The 7,948-nt window shown below is 46.7% G+C and overlaps 1 non-coding gene across 1 annotated transcript; it reads left to right on the forward strand.

Annotated features, from left to right (window-relative positions):
- Nucleotides 1–769: 769 nt before the first annotated feature.
- On the forward strand, nt 770–841 carry TRNAH-GUG. Its single transcript has one exon. It is a non-coding gene; the product is annotated as a tRNA-His (tRNA).
- Nucleotides 842–7,948: the final 7,107 nt, after the last annotated feature.

Consider the following 7,948-nt stretch of genomic DNA (forward strand, 5'->3'; position numbering starts at 1 on the left):
TCTCTTTTCATTTTGTTTTGTTTTTAAATGGTATTTCTTAAGTACTTACTATGTGTCCAACAATTTCTAAGCTCTGGAATAGGTACATTTTAATTAGGTCAGTCACAGTCCATGTCCTGCATGGGGCTCACAGTCTAAGTAGGAGGGAGAACAGGTATTTAACTCCCATTTTACAGTTGAGGAATCAAGGTAAAGAGCAGTTAAGTGATCTGCTCAAGGTCACACAGCAAGCAATTGGCAGAGGTAATATTAGAACCCAGGTCCTCTGGCTCCCGGACCTGGGCTCTTTCCACTAGGCTTTCCTGCTTCTTTTGTGGGCCCAACCTCTCTCAGCCTTGGTTTCTCTGCTAAGTCAACCAACCAGTCAATCAGTCGCATTGATTGTCTCAACTCTGTGTGGACGATTGTACTAATTGCTTGGGAGAGTGCAATAGAATTAGTAGACACGATTCCTGACCCCAGGAGTTTTCAATCTAGTTGGGGGGATACAACACAGCACGAATAGGAGGACATAATAGAGTGTAAATGAACACACATAAGGACTCCAGGAGCATGGAAGTGATGAGGTTGAACCACAGAACCTCTCAGAACATAGCCATGCCCACACCGATCCCCCCACTAAACCTGGGTGAGGGTTTTAGGATGAATTCAGAGGCATGTTTAACTCTCTACATTTGCAACTGGAAGACATCAGAAAATACGATTGATCGATTGACCGATTGACTGAAAGCCTGATTGTCAGAGGTTATTACCATGATTTCTGTGGTGTGCCATGATCGTATAGTGGTTAGTACTCTGCGTTGTGGCCGCAGCAACCTCGGTTCGAATCCGAGTCATGGCAGAACGGGAGGCGAAGTGTCTTTTTTCCAGCGCTTAGAACAGTGCCCAGTGCTTAGAACAGTGCTTCGCACAGAGTAAGCGCTTAACAAATGCCATCATTATTATTGTTATTATCATTATTATTATAAACCTGCCTACAGTTCACCCAAATTGTCCGTCATTATGGGAACAAGCAGGATGCTGGGATGCAGATGCTGTTGTTTCCATGGAAACCTCTCCGGCCAGCTCCGTTGCTGCAGGTACAGGACTTTGTTTCTGTGGGTCTCAAGGGATCACAGGACCAGAAGGTTCTCACGTCACCTAAGCCATTAGATCCCTTCATAGGCTCCAAGTCGGTCCTCCAGGGAACCCCCAGGGTACAGTGGCTGCTTTATCTGAAGGGACAGGGGACTGCCTGGAGAGCAACTAAACATCTGCAGCAGAGCTTAGAGACGACGAGGGCAACACACCATCCCTTCATGGCCATCTGCACCCAGGAGTCCGAGAAGAGAGGGGATCATCCCAACCGGGCAGAAGTCAGCGCTTCCCAGCCCCACACTGCCTCGGTGGGTGTGACCAGGGGCAGTACAGGCAGGGAGGGACCTGCTGGTGAGTGAGTGAAATGGAGCCAGTCGAGGGAGACTCTCACACTTGGGGGCCAGGTTGGATTTCAGGTTGGGTCTGAGTCCCCCAGCAGGGCAAGTGGGCTTGTGGGAGGGGAAGCATTAGCCAGTGCAGTGCCTACCATCTCTCACGAGGCTCCCCTCCATTTGCTGTCCAACCGTGGCTATTCTGGCAGCTGCCTTCCGGGCTATGGCGCCATTAGCACAGCATTGGCACTCAGATGTAATCACTTCATCTTTCAACGGGTGCTGCATGTAGCAAACCTTCACACTGTGCTGCACCCTTACCCACCTACTCACTGGATGCATTCAGCCCCCTCAAGTTATCGATGCATCCTGCATGTCAAAAGTATTGGCAGATAACATTCGATGTACTGCACTTTTCCCACCTAACCAGTGGCTTCTTTGTCTGACCCAGGGGGGACATATAACATACAGAGATAAGACAGTTCAGTGATGCTGCCCACACAACAAAGGCTATCATCAATTCCTCCACCCAGAACTTTTCCCCAAATCTTGGGAGAATACAACGGGGTAAAAAATGAATTCCTTGCCCTAAAGGACTTTCCAATCTACTGGGCTACATGGACAATCAATCAACGAATTAATCATATATGTTGCACACTTTCTGTGTGTACAACACTATACTAAGTGCTTGGGAACATACAATACAAAAGTGTTGATAGGCATATTTCCTGCCCACAAGGAGCTTACAGCGTTCAGAGGGAGACAGACATTAAAATACATTATGGAAATGTTCGTAAGTGCTGTGGGGCTGAAGGTGGGGTGAATAAAGGGTGTACGTCCAAGTGCAAGGGTGATGTAGAAGGGTGAGGGAATAGAGGAAATAAGAGTTTAATCAGGGAAGGCCTCTTGGAGGAGAAAATTGGACACAAAATAATTTACAGCCTGGAGGAAAAGAAGAATGGAAAGAGGGATATGTAGATTAGTAAGTGATTAGATAGTAACATGAAGTGTTGTGGGAAGTTGCAAATGTGTAAGTGCAGAGGTGGTAGTTGGGTTGATGTGGCCTGGGGAGAAGAAGCATTCACTCTGAAAGTTCTCTTGGAGAAAGTGGGCTTTCAAGAGGTTTTTTTTGTGGGTTTTTTTTTTTGCAAATATGGAGAGCTGTGTTCTAGGGAACTGAAGGGTATGGATGTTCCAGGAAGAAAGACCATCGAAGCCAGGGGCTGGAGGAAGGAGAGTTGAGAACAGGGCACTGGGAGGAGGTTATCTGGGGCATAGTAGTAAAGAGAACAGATACAAGAAGAGAGAGCTCTTGAATTGTCTTGAAGCCAGTGATCAGCCTTTATTTTCCTCCTTACAGGGAGAGCTGCCATCGGATTCCCTTTGCTTAATGCTTAAAGTGTGTGTGTGTGTTTATGTGTGTGTGAGAGAGAGAGAGATAGTATGTGAGATGGGGCCAGGGAAGACAGCCTACCCATGCACAAACAAACCAGGGTCCCTGCAGGACCTGCTGCCGCTCTGCAGATGGGGAAGGATGGGAGGAGCCGTGAAAGTCCAGCTGGGGAGACGGGGAGAGAACCAGGAGAATTGCAGATGTATTGCAGTAGGGGTCAAAGTGCCAGAAATAGTAGTAGTTATACTTACTGAGTGCCTATTAGGTGTGCCACACTGTATTAAACGCTTGGGAAAGCTTAATGGAAGCCTCAGCCACATTCATTGTCCCCAAGCAGCTTACATTGTAGGGGGGATGGTCTGAGCGGAAGAAGTCAGAGGTCAGGGGTTCAAATCCCGGCTCTACCAATTGTCAGCTGTGTGACCTTGGGCAGGTCACTTAACTTCTCTGTGCCTCAGTTCCCTCGTCTGTAAAATGGGGATTAAGACTGTGAGCCCCCCGTGGGACAACCTGATCACCTTGTAACCTCCCCAGTGCTTAGAACAGTGCTTTGCACATAGAAGGCGTTTAACAAATGCCATTATTATTATTATTATTCTACTACTACACTGCCTGCTATGCTCTACATTTAACGCTTCCCTGCTCTGGGATATCAAATATGCTGCCCCCCAAGCCAGGAATGTCTTCCTCCTGTTTCTTGCAAAAGAAAACTTTCTCATCTTCCAGATTTCTGGCCCCCAATTCATGTCCTCCGGAAGCCTTCTGCCAGCCAGGACATGAAGCACACTGAGCAAGTAAGGAGACAGAGACACTTTTTTTCCCTTGCAGGCCACTTTCCCTCACCACTTGCATAACCAGACCATATCTCAAACTCAACATTTCTAAAACAGAACTCACCTTTTCCCCTAAACCCATGCTTCCCTCTAACATTCCCATCTCTGTTGTCAAACCTGACACCCTCCCCATCCCTTATGCCCACAGATATGGTGTCATCCTCAACTCTTTGCTAATATTCAACTCTCACATTCATTCTATTGCCAAATCCTACTTGTTTTTCCAAAATGACATCTGAATCCATATCTTCCCCTCAATCCAAAGTGCTATCACCTTGATACAAGCTCTGGTCCCACCAGGGCTAGACTACTGCATAAACCTCCTCGCTGGTCTCCCATCCTTCAGCCTCTTCCCCTCCCAGCTATACTAGATAGTCAGCCCACAACTCTCCTCTCCCCAAAATTCTCCACTGCTTTCCAGTTTTTTGCAGATCAAGCAGAAATTCATCACAATTGTCTTCAAAGCTCTCCATCATCTGGCCCCACCGTACCTGTCTTTTCTTCTCTCTGACTATTCCTTAGCCCATTCTCTTCATTCCTTCTGAGCTGATCTCCTCTCTCGGCCTTGCTCTCAATTCTGTCCCTACAACCCCCTTTCTCTTTACCCACAGTAGACAGACTACAGCCTCCCCACATCTCAAGCCCTCCTAAAATTTCACCTCCTTCCACAAACCTACCCTCATGAACTTTCCAACACCTGAGCCTTCGGCCAACTCTAGCACTTTGAACACTCATTTCTACTTTCCTCAATTATTTATTTTCACTACAATAATTGAAAATATTTGTCTCCGCATTATATTGTAAACACCTTCTGATATGGGAATGTGTTATTTCTCTACTCTGAACATCCCAGGTGCTTAGTACAGTGCACTACACAAAGTTAGTGCTTAGTAAAAACTATTACTATGATTACTAGTACTACAACTACTACATTCTCCATCCTGTACCTTTGTAGTCTGGTTTTCATCCCTTAGAGCATATGCTCCTTTAAAATTCTCTCCTGATTATGTGGAAGCATTTTACTGTTTTGAAGATCATTTGGAATTAAATATCTATCTTTGAACATGCCAGAAGCTACACTTCACATAGAATCACCAACAAATGTTCTGCTGATTTTTTTTCACCCATCCCATAAATTACTTTAAATTTGGTCCTTCCGTCTTCCTTTCCAGGGCGCTACTCTCACTTCACTGAAACGACCAATGTCTCCTTGGTTACCAGCTTCCTCCTGATGGGGGATTTTCCGATATCAGGAAGCCTCAGGTCATTCATCTCATTTCACTGAAATGACCAACGTCTCCTTAGTCACCAACTTCCTACTGATGGGATTTTCTGATATCAGGAAGCTGCAGGTGGTTCATGCCGCACTGTTCCTCCTGGCCTACCTGGCAGCCCTGACAGGGAATCTCCTCATCATCACCGTGACCATCCTCGACCGGCACCTCCACACCCCCATGTACTTCTTCCTCAAGAATCTGTCCTTCATAGATATCTGTTACATCTCTTCCACCATCCCTAAATCAATTGCCATCTCCCTGACCCAAAATAGCTCCATATCTTTCTTGTTCTGTGCCACACAGCTCTTACTGGTGGTTTGGCTGGCTGCTTCAGAGTTTTTCGTCCTCACAGCAATGTCATATGACCGCTATGCCGCCATCTGCCACCCTCTGCGCTATGAGCTCATGATGTGCAGAGAAGCCTGTGTGAAGATGGTGGCAGCTTCCTGGCTCAGCGGGAGTCTGTTTGGTTCCTTGTTTTCCATTTCAACATTCTCTCTGTCCTTCTGTGGGTCCAATGCTGTCCAGCAGTTCTTCTGTGATGTCCCCTCCCTGCTGAAGATCGCCTGCTCTGAGGACCACATAGCAATTGATGTGAGTGTGTCTGCTGGGGTAACTTTAGGTGTCATCTGCTTAATTTACATCATCATCTCCTACATTCACATCTTCTCTGCCGTGCTTAGGATGCCGTCCACTGAGGGCCGGGCCAAAGCCTTTTCCACCTGCCTGCCCCATCTCATTGTCATCTTCATTTTTTTCTCTACTGGGGCGTTTGCCTACCTCAAGCCACTCTCAGTCTCCCCTTTCTAGACTGTGAGCCTGTTGTAGGGTAGGGATTGTCTCTGTTGATGAATTGTACTTTCCAAGTGCTCGGTACAGTGCTATGCACATAGTAAGCACTCAATAAATACGATTGAATGAATATGTGGCAGAGTGGGGATTAGAACCCAGGTCCTTCTGACTCCCAAGCCCTTGCTCTATCCATTAAGCCACACTGCTTCTCAATACAATTGGTACTCTCTACATAGTAAGAGCTGGGAGCTAGAATAGCATACGTAAGTGTGAAGGGTGACTATTGAGCTGAAAAAGTTGGGCTGTTCTGAGTTAATCAAGGAAGACTTCCATGGATTGGGAAAGCAGAGACAGTGTCACTTAGACCTCAGCTTTGAGGCTTTCCATTACCTGTCTCCTTCTTATCTACCCCCTTTCTCTTCTTTCACAGCACCCCAGTTCATGCCTTGATTCCTCCCAAGCAAACCTAATAGAGATCAAGGAGACATCTTCACATCCTCATCATGAAGGACCACAACGACCTGCTCAGCCTCAGCAGCACCCATTGGAAAACTGTCCTTGCCAAGGTTTTCTCTTAGGGCCTGGAGGACAGCTCTATATCTTGAAAACTCTGTAGACAGTCCCTCTAATGGGGGACTGGGATTACAGCGCTTAGAACAGTGCTCAGTGCTTAGAATAGTGCTTTGCACATAGGAAGCACTTAATAAATGCCATCATCATTATTATTATCAGCACAAGGAAATGGACAATTTACTTGAGAGAAGAAGGCAGGGGAATGTCCCCTTTAGGGTCCTTCCCAGTGCAGATTTCACCTCTTTATTCTTCAAGCTATAAATGAGAGGGTTCAGAGTCGGGGGCACCATGGCATAGAGCACAGACACCAAAAGATCCTGAACGGAGGGCGACTCTGCACAAAGTAAGCACTCAATAAATACGATTGATTGATATATGATACATAGGAACACAAACGCTGAGGATAAGAGCTGGAGAGCCATGGTATATACAAGTGCTAAGAGCAGTGTTGGATTGATAGGCCTGGGGTGTTGGCACTCAGTCAAGGAAAGCTTTCTAGCAGAGGTGGAAAGAATAGAAATGCCTTATGTCTCCTCACTGATACTGGGAAACCCTGTTTCTTCCCTCTTGGCAGTCTCTCCCTTCCTGTTGGGAGATCTCAAGAGAAGCTGTTCCTTCCAGATCTAAAGACTGTCTGCAGATCATCTTCCTCTTTGCAAGTGTGCTGGGACACCCCTGAGCTCTGCCCCTATTAGGTGTGCTGCCACATCTCCCCAGGATGTAGGAGTAGAACCAGGCAGATACCCAGGTGTGGGTGTAGGTGGGATAATAATAATAATAATAATAATGATAATAATAATAATAATAATAATAATAATAATGTATTTGTTAGGTGCTTACTATGTGTCAAGCACTGTTCTAAGCACTGGGGTACATACACGGTAATTGGGTTGTCCCACGTGGGGCTCACAGTCTTCACCCCCATTGAGAAGCAGTGTGGCTCGGTGGTAAGAGCACGGGCTTTGGAGTCAGAGGTCATGGGTTCAAATCCCGCCTCCACCAACTGTCAGCTGTGTGACTTTGGGCAGGTCACTTAACTTCTCTGGGCCTTGGTTACCTCATCTGTAAAATGGGGATTAAGACTGTGAGCCCCCCGTGGGGCAACCTGATCACCTTGTACCCTCCCCAGCGCTTAGAACAGTGCTTTGCACATAGTAAGTGCTTAATAAATGCCATTAATAATAATAATAATAATAAATGCCATCATTATTATTTTACAGATGAGGGAACTGAGGCACAGAGAAGTGAAGGGGATTGCTCAAGGTCACAAGGCAGACAAGTGTCGGAGTCAGAATTAGAACCCACGTCCTCTGACTCCCAAGCCCGGGCTTTTGCCAGTAATCACGTTGCTTTCACAAGTACTGACTGAGACCAGCCCCTCGGATGGTCTCCCTCTGCCCGGGCCACTCGGTTGTCCTTTGGGGTAACAGGGAGCAGCAGTGACAGGCTCCCCGCACCGCCCCCCCTCCACCCAGCTTTCATACTCCGCTTGTTGATGGTTCCATGAGCTTCTTCCTCTGTAATGACCCTAATCTACTAATTACAATCCTATTGTCTTCTTCTCTTAGAAGACAAGGTGCCTGGACCCCTGCCGTTGTGTCAATGCCTGGAGCCTTTTGGTGTGGCTCACCTGCTATCATAGGAAACAATATACTGAAGGGCATTACATTT

The sequence above is a fragment of the Tachyglossus aculeatus genome, unplaced genomic scaffold (genome assembly GCF_015852505.1).
Source record: "Tachyglossus aculeatus isolate mTacAcu1 unplaced genomic scaffold, mTacAcu1.pri scaffold_237_arrow_ctg1, whole genome shotgun sequence".
Taxonomy (NCBI): Eukaryota; Metazoa; Chordata; class Mammalia; order Monotremata; family Tachyglossidae; genus Tachyglossus; species Tachyglossus aculeatus.